Source organism: Lichenostomus cassidix, chromosome 6 (assembly GCF_008360975.1).
Source record: "Lichenostomus cassidix isolate B80296 chromosome 6, HeHo_3.0, whole genome shotgun sequence".
In the NCBI taxonomy this organism is placed as follows: domain Eukaryota; kingdom Metazoa; phylum Chordata; class Aves; order Passeriformes; family Meliphagidae; genus Lichenostomus; species Lichenostomus cassidix.
In genome coordinates, this window is record NC_139487.1 from 26,924,538 (window position 1) to 26,944,155 (window position 19,618).

At 39.0% G+C, this 19,618-nt stretch overlaps 1 protein-coding gene across 14 annotated transcripts in view; it reads left to right on the top strand.

The window, feature by feature from the left end:
* GRID1 (glutamate ionotropic receptor delta type subunit 1) overlaps window positions 1-19,618 on the top strand; it is a 538,463-nt gene that overhangs the window by 174,498 nt on the left and 344,347 nt on the right. Inside the window, exon 1 of one of the 14 annotated variants that reach the window (XM_085064183.1) lies at window positions 325-392. The exons of the other annotated variants lie outside the window; for them this stretch is intronic. The gene's annotated coding sequence lies outside the window, so the exon portion shown is untranslated. Of the gene's footprint in view, window positions 1-324; window positions 393-19,618 lie in introns of those variants that run through there. 14 annotated transcript variants of the gene reach the window in all.

Genomic DNA, 19,618 nt, shown 5'->3' on the forward strand with positions numbered 1-19,618 from the left:
AAAAGAAAAAAGGAAGAGTAGCAAAATAGTGAAATGTGTTTTTGATGCAGCTGCATTATTCTTAACAGGAATTCTAAGCAGTCCTGTCAATGTGGCTCACAGTTGATCTTAAATTCATTGATGGGAACTCCCCAGCTAGCTGGTTACTCACAGAAGGTGTTTTTGGTCAACCAATATGGTGAAATTCTGGGGAAAATGGATGTTTCGTGAAGCTGTGAATGGCTCTGAGTGAAGCTACTAGTGAAGCCTCCCTGGACTGATAGACCTGTTCCTAAATCTGAGCATTGACATTGTGTTGTTTACTTTTGTACAGGGAAGAAGTGATTTGAGGTGAGGGAATGCTGAATTGCTAACATGCAAGTACCTGGAAAACTTGACTTACTCTTCTTTGGGTAAGATGGAAGGCTGTATCTCCAAAATTGAGAAACATTTCTGTATGGCTACTCACCTCATAAGATGAGACTATACTTTGTAGGCTTTTTCATGTTTATCCTGGAGGAAGGATGATAATAGTGACTGCATGGGGCACAGGTGGTTTTCAGTTGTTCTCAAATAAGCAGCATGCTGGTAGGCCAGGGGCTGTGGCAAGGTTGTTGTGATATAGTCTAAAAGGATATTTATTTTCAAGATATGACCTGCAAAAAAGTGGAATATTTCCAAATACATTTTTGCCTGCCTTTGCTTCTTGCCTCACTTTTGGAAAGCATTCATTCATGTCATGCTGTGGTGCAGAATATCATGCAACAGGAGATCTGGAAGAGGCTGTCCTCTGCAGTATTTGGTTTGATACATATTTGTTCTTTGTTGTTACACACTGAAAGTGTAATGTGTCAAGGCCTTCCTTTAATAAACACCATTAATCTGTTACAGTATTGTGGTAGTGGGAAGTGGTTGGGTAGTTTAGCAAGTAGAATGCTGGTAATGGACTTGGGAAATTCCTTCAACTTTGTTGCTGCTTCTTTGACTCTTTGGGACATGAAATGTCCAGTTTGCTTTGTCATTGTTAAGCCTCTTTCTCTTCAGAGCAGGATTGTTAATACTGTTTTAAACTGCTTCAAGATCTGTTTAGATGTCTCATACAAGGAGATATTGTTTTTCCCCTCTCCAAGTTGCAGTTTAATGGGTCTTTCTATCAAGGAAAAAAAAAAAGAAGGAAAGGAAAAAAAAGGGGAAAAAAAAGAAAAATGAAAAGGAGACTGTGATTGTTAGGGCTTTTGATTGCTTTCCCATTCCAGCCAGATCATTTCCCTGGACTTCAATTTGATTCATAGCCTTGAAGAAAGCTGAATTTTTGTACTTGATCTCATTCTGCTGTAGGAGTTAAGATTTGAAAAGCAAGACTTCTCATACCCTTATTCCTGTAGACATTTGGTTGTTGAAGTACAGAGCTGGTCATTACTGGACAGGATTTAGAATGGATGTAATGAAGCTGATGGGGAGTGGTGAAAGACTTCTGTACAAAGTAGAAGAAAGGAGTGGCAAGAGCATTGATGTGATTTAGGGCATCATCAGCCTCACTGGTAAAGGAGATCACTAGTCAAATGAATAAAGAATAGGAGCTGCTTCAGATCTTGCAAATGAGGTTTGTGGAAAAGAGGAATGATAGTTTATTAAAGGTCTCTGAGGCTGAAAATGTACTCATTTTCAATTTCAGACTCTTGCAATTGAGCACAAGTTTGCACGCAGAAGTCAGTACTTATTTATTGCAATGTTCTTCAACTTCAGTACTTCTTGCTTTTTGCTGTTTAACACACAATAAGTGCTGTGTTTGGTTTTAATTAAATAAAAAGTCATGCACACTAGAAGCACGATTTACACATTTTTCAGTGTAACAATTCCAAAGTTATTGTCCTGGGCATTTCAAATGTTGGTTGAAAGTAAAATTCTGTGTAATTATTTGGCTTTTCATGAGAACTACTTCCAGCTTAGCTCCCTTGACCCATCATTCCTCTCTGTCTTCCTTACCACACACTAAGTAAGTCTGAAAAACCAGGATTGAATTGTTACGTTTTCTACTACTTTGAAACCCTGCCAGCCTGTACTCAGTAATCTCAGAAGAATTAAGAAAAGAGTGGATGGACTCTGTCACATTCATTCACATCATCTTAGCTTGTCATCGGGTCACAGGCTAAAGGAATGATTGCATAACTGCTACAGCAGAGACACAGGCATTGTCATTAAGGAACTGTGAACCAAACAGGCTGCTCAAATATGCATGTGTGCAGCCCTTGGGACGATGCTAATCACTGAAATCTCCGCATGCTGAAGGTCTTAAATTGCACACTGAAGTCACCATGAGGCCACATTATTTTTTTTTTCCCAAATTCCGCTTTAATGGAGTCAGAAGGAAAATCCTTAGACATAAACATTGATGTGAAACTCTTCAGTGGCACTGTACAGGTTAAAAATGTGCTTTACAGTAAGGAAGCAATGCTGCTCATTGCCCTGTCTGTACTTACTGTACACTTCCAAGTACACTGACCAAGACCTGAGCCTCCATCCTCATCTGGGAGAGCTCAGCAAGGTACGTGGCTGCTTTTGATGGTGAATTTGGTCTTGCACATTGAGGTTTCCTGTACCTTCTGGCCATGCTGATGAGCAAACAAGAAGTCACTCGGTGCAGTGGTGTGAGCTCTGTGCTCAAGGTAGATAAGCTGTGCTCTCCTAAGGGGGGTGGCAGAGGGGCTGGGCTGAAAGCTCTAGGGGCAAATATGCCCCAAAAGCCCTGTACTGCTTGTTGTCAGGGGTGACCTTGCTTGTTGCATTTGTTCACAAGTTTTTGGGTGTCTGGCTGAATTAGGAGAAACAAAACTGTGGAGATCTGGTGGGAGAAAGGGGAAGGATTCTCTTTGCAGCTCTGAACTCTAATTATTTGCGTCTATGCTACTGTGAACTTCCAGATGGCGTGTTGCTCTGTTATTTTCCACTGCAGTGCACCCTTTGGGGAATTTTCCTGAGGAACAATGAAACATATTTGAATCTGCATTCCAGCCTAGTACCCTGTGAATGCCTTGTAAGCAAGACTCCCTTGTCTGGCAAAAAGCGTCTGTGAATTAAGAGTAACTTGGGTTAGGAGTCCACCTGCCAAATTAACTTAGTTTCGTTCAGCAGCCCCAACAGATTTTATTTAGCACGCAGTCTGTTCCACATTTGGATGATCTGCTGACATCGTGTGCTCCCTTCCTCTAAATCATCCTGGATGAAAACTGGGATTTTATGATGCATGGAACACATACATATTCTCTCTAACCTGCTAATGCAAGATGGATCTTGCCTATTTAGGTAAACCAGCTCTTGACATGTGTACATGTAAGTGCTGATCAAAAATACTTTCTTTGACGAGTGCGAGACAGAGAACACACTCCAGTATTCATATTTACAAATTTTCAGGCTTTTACTGCAGAATGTTATGTTGTGGAACAAGTATCTTGCTGTTTCAAATATTTTCAATTGGGATTTCTTTGTTCAAAGTTCCTTTCCCTCACCTTTCTTGCTTTAATTTTTTCTTCCATTAAGTTTTCCATATGCCCTTTGTGCTTATTTTCCCTTATAAGGACATAATTTGCCATGCATAACATTACATACGGGTGGTAGTGAAACTGTAGCTAGCTGTGGTCTTATAAATAGGATTTTAAAAAACAATTTTAATAGAAAATGAGAAACTAGAGTTTTAGTAACAAATGGGCTGCCCAGGGAGATGGAGTCACCATCCCTGGAAAGGCTGGACATGGTACTTAATGCTGAGGTCTGATTGATATGGTGGTGTTTAGTCACAGGTTGAACTCAGTGGTCTTTTCCAACCTAATTGATTCTGTGAAACATCCTGTTTTCATCTGCCACGTATTAAGACTAAAGGGAGAAGTGTGGGATGTAACGACAGGTCTTAGCAGCAGGCATTGCTGATCTCCATGGATTGCTTTTTGATTATTGATTTGAAATCAGGGTCTATAAGAATTTCCATCCCAAGAAAGCTACATGTTCACATCTACACTTTGTGAGTATTTCTTAAACTCCAGATGTAGCTGGTTGCTCCACTGTGGTAGAGTTGCTTCCTCAGCCATTAAGTGTTCTCATGTGAACAAAGGCAGCTCAGATGGGTATAAGTGTGCAGTCTCTAGGTTTCTCTGATGTAGTCTCCTCTCTGCTTGCATACTTGAAGGAAAATTTGGGGGAATAATGTATTTCATGCCAGCATAGCTCTTAGTTTCCTTTCCTGGAGTTGGTCTCCAGCTTTAAAAGGGCTCAGAGATCAATGTGTTTATTTCATAACAATACTTGAAGAAGAGAATTCAACTCTTTGTGAGAGAGGATTTCCAACTCACGTAGTGCCTGGGCAGTGGAATTGCAAAATTGAAACTGTTGTGTGACTAGCAAAGGGATAAGTCCAATTTAAAATAGGGGATTTATGCTTGTCCAGCTGTGCATCTACTTTAGGGCTACCAGTATCCTGTCAAGTAGCAGGCTTCTTAATGATTTGAAAGATGTTTTCATGGTAGGAATTGCACTGTAACTGTCCTATTTTTTCAGTATAAACAGCTTACCATATTTATCTTTATTTCCACAATAAGATAACTTCCTTTTAAAACAAACCCTCCATTACTTTTCAAAGTAAGGTCTAGTCATGACAGTGAAAATCCCTCTGCTTGTGTGAAGTTACTTTGAATGATGCTGGAATGGAATTGTAGTAATATAAGAATTCTTGGTTTTACTCCCAATCCCCTTGAGTTTTAGCAGCCCTACCATGCCCTCAAAAATCAGCCCAGGCCCCAGTAGTTCAGGACCACCTCCTGGGCAATCTGACTTACTAGAGCAAAACCTAATGCTCATCTATTGTTTGAATCATGTACAGTATAATGTAGGAGCTGTAGGCAAGAGGTTGAAGATCAGGTCTGTTTTCAAATAAAAATTCCAGAGCTTTTTTCTTGCCTGTGCTGCTAAGAAGCAGAAAAAAAAATGCACTGTATGAGCAGCATGTGAGAGTGTGAAACATCCCCATTTACTGTTCAGGTGGACTTAGTCTGCCAGTGCAGATGTATAATAAAATTCCTGTATGCAGGATGCAGTACATACACAAAGACTAATTCTTTTTCTGGTAGTGTCTATTGAGAAATATACATGGAAGTAGATAAAAAAATTAAACATGCTTCTGTTTCGCCTTCTTTTTTGTGCAAGAAGTCTGAAAAACCATACCTTTGGTAAAGGGGTAATGTTTCAAGAGTTATACTCAGTTGCTGGGTCAGCCTGTGGTATATTTGGGGTGTGGCTTTATTTATTTATTAGGTCTGTCCTGTGGTTCTGATCTCCATTAGGGAAAGAATAGCAAAGTCCTCTTAGCTCAGGAAGTTGAAACTGCGTGGTAGCTGTTGCTTTACACAAGAAGTAGACTGCAAAAGAACAGACAAATGGTTTCTCTACCTGTTTCCATCACCTAATCACCTATTCTCTCCTCCTCCAGTCTGTCTCCACCCTCTACTTTTTTTTTTTTTTGCTACCGGAGGCAGATTAACTGTGGCTTCATGCCTATGGGTAATGAATAAAATGAGACCCCTCAAATGTGTTTGCAAGTATATTGGTGAAGGCTGGCTGATGCTTTGCTCGCTGTTGATTTATACTGCTGCCCATGAGGTTTCATCTGGTTAGGTGACTAATTTTCCATGTGGAACTTTTGTACAGGATTGTGTGCTGGGGTTGGGGATAAACATTGCTGGTTTTGAGCTGCTTTTTGGGGATGAGTGAATTGTGCAGTTTTCATTTGCTGTAGATCATAGAAACCAGACGTGCCAGGTGCATTTCCAGACTTCAGAAACAAGGCAGCAGGTACTTCCAGCGTCTGCATTCTATAGACTCGCTTCTCTGTCTGCAAAGCACCAAGGGCACCTGTGGCACTGCATGCAGAGCAACTGCGGCATAGAAACAGCTTTGTAAATGAAATTCCATGTCTCACACAGTTGCTTGTACTGAGGGGGAATCGGGGATAGCTAACTAGGAAAGAAAAATTGTTCCTTGTTATATTTGTATGCCATTCCAAGCAGGGTTCTGCATATAAACAAGTGTTACTGCATAATTACAAGATGCATGGAAATGTTGAAAATTTATAAGGAAGGCTGTTCTTTATTGCATCAAAGTATTAACTTTTTTTTTTACCATTGCTATCATTCACATAGAACATTTCAATTAATTTTTTTTAAGTTTTATGTATAATTCAGGGAAGAAGTCTACTTAAGAACTGCCTGCAGTTATCAATATTCACCCATTTTATTTTGCCTGTGGTGACTAATACTTTTGCTTACTTGCCTATACAGTGTTTAAGCAAAGGCCAGAGTTTAATTAAGATTCTAAGTCTTATCTTAATATGTATAATTCAGTAATTATTAAAATTATTTCCTTCCTGCCTCATCTATTTGTTACTGTAATTCACACTTAATAATTTGAGAGGTTGAGAGCTGTTGGCAGAAATTCAATGTTTATATGGGTTAATTTACTGGTTTATTACTGGTCTATGAATTGCAGTAGTCAGTTCTGCCCCTTCTATAATGAATTTATAATCAAAGTATAAACATTAATACCAAATTATAGGCATAGATATTTAAAAAAAAAGATGACACAACATAAATAGTAGTATTAGGTTACCAAGTGAATGGATAAGCTAACCAGAATCAAAGTATTGTGGAAGAGAGTGTTGAAAGTAGTAAGTCAAGTCCTTAGAAAAACATGTTATTTTGTATGAAAAGAGGTGGATACTTTTAATGCCTCATTTACTGTTTGAACCTATACCTTCTGGTTTTGTTGGCCATGGAAGAGGGAGAATGCATTGGCTCAAACCTCTTGAACACTACACAATCATTCCTCCCCACTTTTAATTTCCATCTGCAGCATCCTTGTTGACCTGTGTGGATGAGGTCTTCTTTTGGTCTTTGCTCTAGGAGGCAGGGTGTTCAATAACCGTGTGCTGAATGCCTGGATCATAAAGTACGGACAGACTATGTCCCTTTGAAAATTGGGAGCAGCCTGCAGTGATCTGTAGAGCTCATGTGATGTTTTTTCCATTACTGTTGCTGTGCTCCACTATACCCACAGCAGAGAACATAATTGAGAATGCCTTGCCTATAGGTACAGAAAAAACAGTCCTGTGTGCAATTAAAAAAGCCAAAACACCCCCATGACATCTTCCCTCCTCCTCTTCTACTCTAAACCACAAGCCAACTCCCTCAGGTTTGACTTGCAAGTAATTTAGCTCCATCTGGCTATGGAGGTCATGTGAACCAGTCTGTATCAGAACAGGTTGAATCCTTTAGTTTGGAAACTGCTACCTAAATGTACTTAAAGAAAAGTCAAATACAAATGCTGCACTGTGATTGTCATTCGGGGTTGTAAAAGGGCATGATGAACCTTTTGGACATTGCATATTCTACCCATCTGTTGTTGTGGTAATTATTTTGGAGACTTTTTAAAAAACACTGGCAGGTCAACAGTTAGTAATCTCAGGGTCCTGCCTGTGAGTCCAGAATGTAACAATTTCAGTACTTGTGTGGCCCTAAAGCAAGGTACAACTCTGGGATAGAAAAAAGGAGTTGTGTTAAGCAGGTGGTGTGAGAAGGTAAATTTTTCAAACTGTGCAGATTAAAAGGATTTGAAATTAAAATCCGTATATTGTAGGTGTTGCCTAGTTATTCTGACTATGAGGTGCAAACAGTTTCTTGTCACAAGTGTTTGGGTTTTTTTTTTGTTTGGGTTTTTTTTTGTTTTTTTCAATTTTGGGTCTTGATTAAAGTATATAGGCTTTGAGTTTCTAACATACACAGTAGAAAAAAGAATTCAAACAATTTAAAAATACACAGGTTTAATAAGAAATTTTTGTATAGACAAATAAGTGACATTTGTATCTCATTTTAATTAAACTTCTGCTTATTTTTTGTATAGAATAAAGTACTACAAGACAGTGTTAGTGATGTATATATGTGATCAGGTGCTGCATTAAAGAACTTGGGAACTTCCATGGTATTACACTAAGCATAGCAAGGGGGTGGATCCAGTTATAATTCAAGTGGAGAAAGTGTGCAAAAAACCCCAAAATATTTCTAAACTTTTGGATTTAGAGGCAGTTAGGAGTGGCAGGAGTCAGACTATTATGGACTCTGCTTTCCAAATCTCTCAAGAAATGTTGATGAGTTGGTGAGATTATTGTAGTAGGGCAGGACATGGAACTATGTGCACTTGAAAATGTTTGAAGGTTATGTCATTTTCCAAGGGGATCAGCTGCCCTGTAGAGATGACCTGCAGGAAGGCAGTGTGATGACAAACTTCAGTGAACTACAGATTTCCTCAAACTATGAAACTTGTATTTGTTTATGATAACAGCAGCCTGAAAATACCACCTGCCACTGTTAAAATGCCTGTTAGCATTTCAGTTGTGTTCTCTGAAGCTAACTAAGGGTTAGAGAGAAGAAACTAATGTATGTCCTGTTAATGAGATAAATAGGTGAATGATAGTCAATGTTTCCTTAAGGTCTGACATTTAGGATTATTTATAAAAGCTACAGAATTACTCAAGACTCAGGAGGGTATCCTTCCAGACATGATATTCCCCTAGGATTGTTGTAAAATACATGACTTAGGGTTAGTTTTTTGGATTGTTGTGACTTGTTCACATTCAATTGTTGGGCTATTTTTGGAGAGTGGGCAAGGGACATGTCGTCATGCTTATGCTGTAAGGGTTTTTTGTTGTTGTTTAAATAATGCTAAGTAAAGCTCTTCTCTTTCCATCTGCATTTTCAAAACCAGACTGTGAAATGCCCTTTAAGCATCTATATTTTAAAAGGAGTCTCCTGGGTAAAAAAAAAAAGAATAAAAGCAGTCTGGTTAACATAGAGATCATCCTGCTCAGTTTGCTCCATACCCTGAGGTGTGTGGAACTTAGGACTGAACTACTGTTGCAAAGCAACAGGTCTTGGTTCCTTTTGTGCTTGCTGTCCTCAGGATGCAGCACCAATCCAGTTGTTCTGAGAAGGAGCTTTTCTTTTCCTTCATCCATCCCCAGTGCTTATCCATTACGGGCAGGGACTATTGCTTCAGGCTGAAGAACTAAGGTTGAGTGCTGCTGTGGCAGTAGGAAAAGCCATTAGAATGCAGAAAAGAGACTTGGTTTTGAATGGGGAGGCTTTGGCTCTTGCAAACAAGACACAGAAAGGGAAGAGTGGTCGTCATACAAGCCAAAGTCACGTCATCATAACAGCCAGTATGACGCCAGTGCCCTTACTAATGGCCATTCTAGGATCAGCTCTGGGAAGTGAGTGCCTGAAGAAGACCATATGTGTTTCTTGTTGGGTATAGAGAACAATGGTTTGCTGCTTTAGGGCTGTGACTCACTGAGGAGATCATCGGGTGCTTTGTAGGTTTAGAATGGGAAGCAAGTTTCCACGAAATCTGTGATGACAGGAGTCTGGTCTTTGAACTCTATTGCTCTGTAGGAGTTAATCCAAAACACAGTGAAGTAAAGGCAAAGACTGCAGTGGCTGGTCAGGACTTTGCATCAAGCTGTTGAGCCGGAGAACCTGTAAGCTTTGCTACTGACAGTCTTCCCCCAGACTGTGCATGGGGACTTCCTGCCTTGGTTCCATAATTGCTTTCTGCCTTGTTTAAAAACAAAACAAACAACAAAATCCACCTTGCCAAGCAAACCCCAGAGAATGCATTCCTCCGGTTATGTCCATTTTTGCACTAGGCAGTCAAGGTCAGTAAGGCAAGAGGAATGCAACTTCATCTAGTTCAAGGGTTGATAGTAGATACTGAAGAGAACATCAGAGAAAAACTTGAGCAGAATTTGGCATGGCAGGACATACTTACCTGGCAAGCTCTTAGAATGACAGATTTACACTGTGCTGTGTGGTGTGTCTTGGACCTCTTTTGAATAGACCTGTTGCAAGCCCATCTGTATTTGTTCCAAAAAATGTGCACTGAAGAGTTACCAATTTTTTCCCATTTCTTTGATAGCTCACTTTAATTGCTTTTCCGTAGTTCATTCTAATTTCAGGTTAATTGTGTACCATTTGATGACAATGTGCTGTGTCTACCAAATGCAAATTCTCCAAAGGCTTCAAGAAACATTTCATCTTAATGAAAATGCCATTTGGAAGGGAGATATGTGCTTTTACAGCAGAGGTCAATTTTGGCAGCTAATGAGTTGGTGTAAATGAAATGTCATTTATTTATTTATTTATGGTTTTTAGAGTAGAAAGCCATGAGTTTTTCCCTCAGTCAGGCCTTGCAGTGATATAGGAAGGCAAGATCTTTTTCTTATGGCAGTTTCTGAGAAAGCTAACTTTGGCAAGGCTTCATGACCCTGGCCTGTTTCTGTTGCAGATGACAATTGCCCCTTTTCTTGTGGCCAAGTACCTTGTTGGCCAGAGCCATGGACAGAGGGGTGTGTGTATGGAAATAGCAGAGTAAGCAGCAAGAAAGCTTATGTGAATGCTCTGAATAATCCATGGGGACTGAGTAATTATGTATGGCTTTTAATGAGATGATGGTGTTGATGCAGGTAATGGGATTTTTCTGTAGCAAGAAGAAAACCGATGCTCAACAGACGAAGAAAATGTAAAGTGGAACTGAAGTTCAGTGCTAGCTTTAAAAAAAGCAACTTAGTGTCAAGTTGAAAACATTTAAGACTTACTCACTTGTCAAGGAAAAGAAGTATCAACCGAAAGGGTGATGATTTCCAGTTTCTCTGTGGGACATGACCTTGCTGCATGCTTTCCCCTCTTAAAAGGGAAGAAAAATCCCTTTTATTCTACATGTTCCTTTATCCTGTGCTGTTCATTTGCTACTTGCCAGGAAGCAGATAGGATTTGAGCTTTGCTTCAGCCTGGACATAGGGGAAAGTGGTTTGTAATTACCCAAATGGAGTGGAAAAGTTTGTATCCCATTAGCAATCCTCAAAGACTAAAGCACCATAAAGTGTAATCATTTAAGAATGTATGTCTATAATATTAAGCACATTTGAATGAATGCCAATGAATGAGTTCTAAGTGTAGCCAGTTATGAAAGTCGCTGGGCATATCTAAAGTGTTTGGTTTAAATTTCAGAAACAAACATCAAATAAAACGCAGTAAAAATGGATTTACACAGTTAGTCTGTTCTCTCAGATGGAAAAGTAATTTCCTCTTTTGAAGGAAGTCTTGTACCATAAGCAGCATATTTGGTGAATATCAATAACATTTAATTGGTAGACTTGTTCAGGAAGAGCTTTCTTTTTTGTTAAAAATTCTTCTGTAAGAACATTTGGTCTCATGACTTTTTTTTTTTCTTTCTAAGCTGAAACTGTGTGGAATGTGAGCATCAGAATACAGATTTTTTTTTTTTTTTCTCTGAAAGAAAACCATTGGCAAGTGATTGAGTTATGAGAGGGAGGTGCCAAATGGGAATTAGATGCCCAGTTCTCACCGACTTTGAGCATCTTAACTGCTGTTTGTTCTTTTGGTAATCTCTCTTTTTGATCCGAAGTAATTGGCTTCTGCCTGTGTATCTTTATCTCCTTCTGTGAAGCATGTGGGAAGGGGAATGTGTTGTAGGGAGATTCGGACTGTTCATCAAAAAGAGCATCATCTGTGTGCTGGCAGCTAGTCGGATGTGACAGCATGCAGAACGTGGCTTGCAGACCTGCGGAGTGGGAGAGCATGAGAGCAGGATTCACCTTCTGGTGACCTTATTATGCCAGCAACCAAAATGAGTTGCTCACATATGTAATAATCAGGCAGAGGGTGGATTCTGTGGATTTGGTGCAAGCTCAGTATTGGCTGCCAAAGCATGGTTGCTCTGGTTGATAACCTTGGACACTATCACACTCCTGGTATCTACAAGCTTCTTGACTTAGATCCAAGATAAGAGATCCCAATTTTCAATTTTCCTCTTTCAAAGCTTAAAACAGCTCTTTGCTGCTTCAGAATGGAGGAAAAAAAAACCCATCAAAATCAACTCTTCTCCTTAAAAGGGAAAAATCCCAGAAAGAGAAAGACTGTAACAAAATGACAAACAAAAAGCTCACAAACCAAACAACTCCTTCAAACAAGCAAACTAAAAAAGCCCAACCCCGAACATTGAACCACAAAAATCTCTGAAGAGCCCTTGAGTTTGAATGGGGGAACGATTTGTATTGATGTTTCAAAAAGACAAAACTGTTTGTGAAGGCTTTTTAGTGCGTTCATAGGAAAACTCCAGCATAATGCTAAGCAAATTCCCTAAGCCTAAAGTTAATTCCAAGAAAGTTAAAGCCAAGAAAGTTAATTCCCTAAACTTTCTCCAGGTTGCTAATTTCATCTGACTTCTTGTGATGCTTTTGTTTGCTTTGCAAAACTCCTGATCTTTAACAGGTGTGAGAAACATGGCTGTATTACCACAGGTAATACTGAGGATCCATATCTGGGCTGATTTTGCTAGTTTTAAATGTTTTTTTCAATGTTTTGTATGTTTATATGTTCACCATTCTACGTGCAGAATGGGCCCAATGAGGGACATAATTTTATTCAGCATCCAAACACTAAAAAAATCCCAACAGCATAGAAAAATCCTAGTAAACATCTGTTTTGGAAGGTAAAACTGGGAAAAAAGAGATAGACATAGAAAATATGTTTTTTTGTTATTCAGTCTGCTTAGTGAGTTCCATTTCTCCTTGGTGACTTGGATGGCCCAAAAAGGCTTGTGGGGGGGAAGTGGGATCATATAATTAATGATTATATAACAATGCAAACAAGACTGAGCCAAGCCTGGTTAGGCAATCTGTACTGTGTAACTAACTTTTTTTTGCAGAGGTGTTTGTGGAGATGTGGGGGTGTTTGTGGAGGTGTGTGTAAAGCAAAAACAGTGGGTAGTTTATAAACATTAATTAAACCATGTGGTGATTTTATAAGTGAATATTGCTCAATAACTAGGAGTCAATTACCCATTTTTTCCAAAGGGCATTTAGTGACACAAGTTTAAGTCACTACATGTAGAAATTCCTTCAGTTCTTGACTTATAGCCATAATTCTCAAGGCAGTAATTCCGAACAGTAACCAAGTAGTCTTCTTTTAGGCCACGATCATTGCAATAGATATCCCTGTAATTTCTGGGTAATGTTGATTGAGTACTGTGTTTTATAGCTTAATATAATTGTACAATTAACTTAATGCACATATTTCCATATATAGTATTAAACTATACAAGATGTGTAATAATCTGTATACTTTTAAATTTTATATTGTTTTATAGAGTGTTAAGCGCAAAATGCTTAGTTTTACAAGTTAAATTTTAATTTCTCATGTTATTGATGATAAAAAGCAGGATAGGGTGCCCATAGACCTATAAGTATTTCCCAGTACGTTAAACGACAAAAGCTGGTAAATGGATTCATATGGGATTCTGGTTTCTTTCACACGTAAAGACTATGGGAAGTATTTATGTACAAACAAACAAAAAACTCCAACCACACATTGTTTTACAAAGCTGAAAAGTCTGTGTAGAAGTCTCTCCTTTACAAAAGTATATTGATATACAGAATGTATGAATGTTGCACTGTTTTTTAAAATTATTATTAGCTAACTTTAGCGATTTTGAAAATGGAAGAAGAAAAGACTTTGGGTTGACAAAACATGGAAATATTTCTTTAATGATTTTAAACAGCGGAAAAAGTCTTTAGGTTGAGTGAAACACTTGTTTGGCCCAAATAATAGCTTCATGATATTGATATATTAAATCTATGTCAACAGATGTAATGCATTGTAAACAGAAATTTTGTTGCTTTAAAATCAGTAAAATGTAGGGCTTTGAATAGATAAAAGGGTTAAAATAGTCAATGTAAAGGACTAAAACCCAATTAAATATTTAAATGGTTTGTTAGAACATATCTGCAATCCTTTGGCTTAAAAGATGTGAGGACAATTTGATTTTATGAAAGCAAATCTTAAAAACTTAATTTATCACCACATTACCAAATCTTGCTGTTACTCCTACATTCTTCTCATTTTCTGAGTTGAGAGGAAAACCTGAACTGCAAGAGCTCACCCAGCCTCAACTGTGTATCATCTTAAAGTAAGCAGCTATTGTGGGGGAAAAAATGCCGTTCTGAGTCTTAAAAGTTCTGGAGAATCTACTTTTGCCTTTGATAAAACAGTCTGAGGGTTGATAGGCCCTTGGCAGCTACGTAAGTGTGCACAGCAGCCTTTCCACTTGAGCTGCTTGTACTCGATTTCACTGTGTGGAAGTGGAAGCTGTTTTCAGGTTGTGCCTTACCCTACTTCACAGCTCGCTCTTGCTCGGCTCACTTGGCTGCCTCAGGTTTGGAGAGGCTGGGAGTGAGAGAGCAGAGGGATGAGCAGGTTGGGCTGACCTGAGGCTCAGGGAGGGCTCTGTGGGAAGGCAGCTCGGAGCCTGTCCAGCAGCTTGGCACGAAGCACCCTGCTGCTTCCTCAGGGTTTGGAACTGTCATTTGACTATCTCCTTCAGCAAGTCAGGAAATCCTATAGCTGCTGATCTCCCAAGGTGCTGTATGCTCTAATGAGTTATGTGCTGTGCCCAAGAAATAACTGACTCGTAAAGTATATCTCTGTTTTGGAAGCACTGAAAAACTGACAGTGGATAATGTGTCCAGCATTGCCAAGAGCATGGTTGTGTTTCAGAAAGGTAAAGCATGCACTAGGATGGAGTACCTGAGGTTGTGGCACAAAAGAGACTTTGGGGCTTTTAAGTTTCTTGTCTGAGGGCTCTGGTATCTGATGTGCTGCAATGGCTGAACGTCAGCTCCTCCAAAAGTGGCATAAATGCTGTCAGAATGAAGCTCCTCTGCCAAGATCTAGGACAGGAAGCTCCTGCTGCGCAGAAGCCACAATGAGCAGAGTCTGTTGCTGGTGATGAGAAAGGAACCCACTTAACTCAGATTGAGGAATTACCGCTCTGCTGAACTGGATCCAGGCAAAAGTCTTTGTACCTATAAATTACTTAAAGGCACTTAGATTTCTGAGGGGGAAAGCCCCTTTGGTGTGGGCTTTGGTATTGGGAATAGGGTGTGCTTCTCTGATGCTACAGAAATAGCCTGAAAGTCACATTCTAACCTATTCTGATTATTTCTGTTGTGATTTAATGTCTTTCTTGCTCCAGAGTCATCAGCCGTTCCCTCTAGGGACCTTTACATCTGAAACAAACACAACAGAATATGTACTGACTTGTGAAGGGCTTTAGGCATTATGAAAGTTTAGTAAGAAAAGAAAATAGGATAAACTGCTTTAAGGTTCTATTACTTGGTGGATTATCTTCAGCTTCAAACCTTTAGCTAATAAGTGCTTGAGAGGAGGCAGGAGACAGGGAAGAAGAAATGATCTTGTCATGGGAGATAATTTAGAACTGCTATAAAAGCTCAGTATCTCTGTGTTCTCTTGACCACTTGTAAATCAGGCCCCTGATCCTAAAGCTGCTGAGTAAATTTACTCTAATTAGTTTAGGGGAGGGTATGGATAAAGTTTATGCAGGTAATGGTTTTTCAACCGTTAGACCCATACTGTGTGGCTCATACCTGCTCAAAATTACCCCTTTAAAACTACTTACGTGTTGTATCAGAACCAAAATTGGTAAAAATCTTAAGTGAGAACTCAGTCGCCAAACTTATTAATTTTCCCTCTTCCAAAAAGTAGTTGGACAGTGTGTGAAACATGCCTGCATCTCCCATCATTGTGGGATTCTGCTGAGAGACCAGGATGGTCTCTGAGAGCTCTGAGACCTGCACAACTCTGCTGCTGGGCTCCCCATGCCAGCTCAGTCAGCTGTGCGTGTCATTGCTGATGGGTTATTGGCTTATGGCAAAGAGTGACTCTGTGGACAGTTTCCCAGTGTTCCTGCCCTAATCTGAGCCTTATAATATCATATTAACAGATAAATATGACTCCTGACCTATTTATTTTCAGAATGATTTGGGAAGTGCTGTGGGTTGCGTGATGTACAAATCTAAGATTTAGGGGATTACTGGGGAATATTAAATTGTGGCTGGATCACATTCAGTCTAAGAATAAAGATTTTTTTTTTCTGAAAGTTGATACATAATGTAATTTTATTCTTAGTCATCACAAGTTTCTTTTTGGTATTTATTTTAAACATTTGGCTTCTTTGTAGAAGCCAATAAGCTACTGACAACTTCAGCTTAAAATTCAAAAGTGCAAGGGTTCATGAAAATCTAATTCCTACTGAAGACCAAGACTTTGGTTCCCGATCTGGTGAGCATTATCAGAGTCTGCATCACTCAGATGGAGAGAGGTGCATAGGAATTGCTTCTTAACGTGGCAATTTCTTCCACTATGTTTTCATTAGGTCACAGGAGAAGGGGGCAAGTGCCCATTATTTTAATGCACGTAGCAGCTGGAGGCCTAGTTATGCTGTGAATTTCACTCTGAATAACTACTGAGCTTAATCACGTTAGCAAAGTAAACATTTCCCCAGCATAGATGGCATCTGTGTCTTTTAAGTGAGTAAGGTTTGATGCATAGTGGATAACAAAGCCATCCAAATAATGCCTCCCTTTCTAGGTCAGTGCTTTCCTCAGCGTGCACTTGTGTTTTGAGAGGCAGAGGCTGTGAAGTGTCTGTTGGGCTCTGTATTACGTTAGTGTCACGTTTTCACTTATTATATATGTTAGAGCATTGTGTATGATGTTGTATCTGCAAAAGCTGTGCTACCAAAGTTGTCAGGCTTCAGCTAACAAAGTGTGTGCTCTTCCCTCAGGAGATATCACTCTAATTTTAGACATTTGAAAACAGGATATAACAGAGATGGGGAAAGAAGGTGAGAACTGGATGTATTAGATCAGTAAACATTCTGAATTTACTCAGTAAAAGTGGAGCGTGTGGAAGGAAAAGTACATAAAAGAATGAATGACCTTTGTTAGCTCATCATTACAGCTGTCAGCATAGAAGCAGATCTGGAGGAGATGTGAATCAGGAGAGCAGAGCAGATGGGTATGTTGAGGGTAGCTGAAGAGTGAAACTGGGGACAAGAAGTGGAGGGTTTTTTTATGGGAGAAGCGGGTGCTCTGTAAAGTCTGATGTGCCAAATCCCAAGTCCCTGAATATTTGATCATATTTAACTATGGATCTGGATGGAAGAGTGAAAATGCATTTAAATATACAGAGGAGCCAAGAAGGTTAAGGCTTAAAACCCAAACTTTCTCATGTGTAAGGAAATGAGAATTAGTAGAGAGATGCAGATTTCTGAAAGAATAGCGTAATATAACTCTTAGGGACTGTATTTTTTTTTTGTTTTAGGAGTGTGTCCTTCTGTCTTGAGTGCACAAAATGAGAAAGCTTTGCTAGTCAAATATCTGTGTGATGGGGGCCTGGATGAGAGTTTTAACTGTCAGCTGAAAGAAAAGGTCACTTCCTAGACACTGAGGTCTTTGTCTTTTTAGTTTTGCTCTTAGGGGAAGCTCTAAATGAGGTAGTACAGGATGAATATGTGGTCCATGAAGGGTTTACAGTGAAGAACAAACCATATTAAATTAAAATATGCATAAAAACTAAATTAGACTAGCTTATAAAGTGAAGTTGAAGCCAATTATGGAAATTAAGCATGATGTAATAGTTAATGAAACCAGTGTAGCAAGCACAGTGAAGCTCTACTGATTGCCAAGAACATCTTGCTTTTACAGTACTTATGTAACCATCAGGAAAGGCCTCAGAGTGTTTTTAATAACAATAAGCCTTTTTAATAACACTTCTCTGCTTCTTTTCTCTTCTTTTTTTTTTCCCTGTGTTATTTTGTGCTGCAGATGAGTGTGTGTGTGTGTGTTAAAAAAAAAAGGGTAGTTTTTCCAAGCAGTATTCCAGGTTATACATGTATTTTTGTCATTGTGAGCTTCTGTGAATTGCCTGTGTGTACTTCATTAACAAGGAAGACTCTGGCTCTTGATGATTTTTATTGCCCTTCCTAGCCAAATGGAAGATTTGTGTGCTTGTTTGTCTTGATTTGCTTCCGTAGTCAGCAGTCCAAATTTAATTCCATTAGAGGAAAGAACTACCCAACAAAAAAACAAAGCAATGTAATGTTGTGTTGGTTCTGTGGTAGTAGCTGTTTTCCAAACTTTTGTGCTCTTAAAAAATACCATGATGTGGATTTGAGCATTACAGAAGTTGATTTGTCACTTCTCAGAACATCTCAGCGTTATTGATTCAGTGGAAAAACTAGACTCCACAAATACTTGTCTGACTAGAGTAATAATCAAATAAGTTTAATGGACAGGAATCTTCATTTTAAATTTTTTTTTTTTTCAAAGTATAGGCTGATAATAATGGAAGCTTACTTGCTACAGATGACCTTTTCTTCTGTGCTTTACAGATATATGGTAAAAAGTAAATATATGACTAAACTTGATGGATTGGAAGTTGGCGTATCATTTCTACATTAGCTGCTTATAAGATCTTAGGTAATTTATGTTACCTGTACCAGACAAACATTAAAAACAGAGACGTTAGGCTTAAAAATGTTTTCTGAATTATCAAAGCCAGCTCCATGTAGAAATACCAAGATTTGCCAAAGTTTTGCCTGAGAAGAGCAACAGTCAAGTAGGACAGGCACAGTAAAGTGACGTGCTGGGCTGTGCTGTGCCTAAATCTCATCCCTGGCATCAGCAGGGGGCTTTACTGGTGTTTCAAATCATGATTCAATGATATAGTGGGATGCTTATTTTTCACAATACTCCTAGTATCCATGCTTTTTTATATTTAGTTTTTTTGTAACACTTGTAACAAATATCCTCTGTTTTAGTATCTGGAGGTTGTTGTTGTGGCTACTCCTGCCTCCCTGATTTGGGAAAGCTCAAGGAGAACATACTACTCCTCTCTTGCATCATGTCACTGTCTGTATTTTCCTCCTGCAGCCAGCTGTCTTGTTCATTGTGTATTTTCCTGCACTTTCCCAATTTTGGTGGGTGTTACTGACTGGAAAACAGATAATCAGAACTAAGTTACTGTGTGGAGCAAGGGCCTTTGCAGATAGCAGAGAGAGTGTACTTAGTGCATTCCCACGAGAGACTCTGTCTCCTCTGTGAATTAAAGAAACTGAGAGCCTTAACCTGACAAGTTGGATTCAAAGCTCCTAGCAGTGATTTTTCACTGATTTTCTGAGAAACACATAATAAATTAAATTAAAAACTTTTGTGTCTAAGTCCCTGTTGCTAATTAGCAAAATACCGTTCTTGGTTGGTAACTGACCTGAAGTGTTGAAAAATGAATGTTTTAGAAGCAGAACATGGTCCTTGGAGTTTGTTTTCTTGCCATCTTTTCTTTTGGGCATCTCTACTTGCTCAGACATGTATTACTTTGGGCTGTAGAGAAGAATGTCTAAAGAGGGTTGTTAACAGTTTTGCATCATTAAACAGACTGTAATCTATATTTGTGTTAATATCATGTGACCAAGAGAAACTTTTACAAAGTAATTAGAAGTTCTCATCTCTGAGTTATGCACATGGTAGCAAGATACACCAACTAACTTGTATTTCTGTCATATGAAGATAAATATATATTGAGATAGAATCAAGGGCTGGTTTTGGGTTACTAGTGTTTAAGTGAAGCAGTGTAAGTGGAAAATAACCAAAAGCAGAATGGATAAG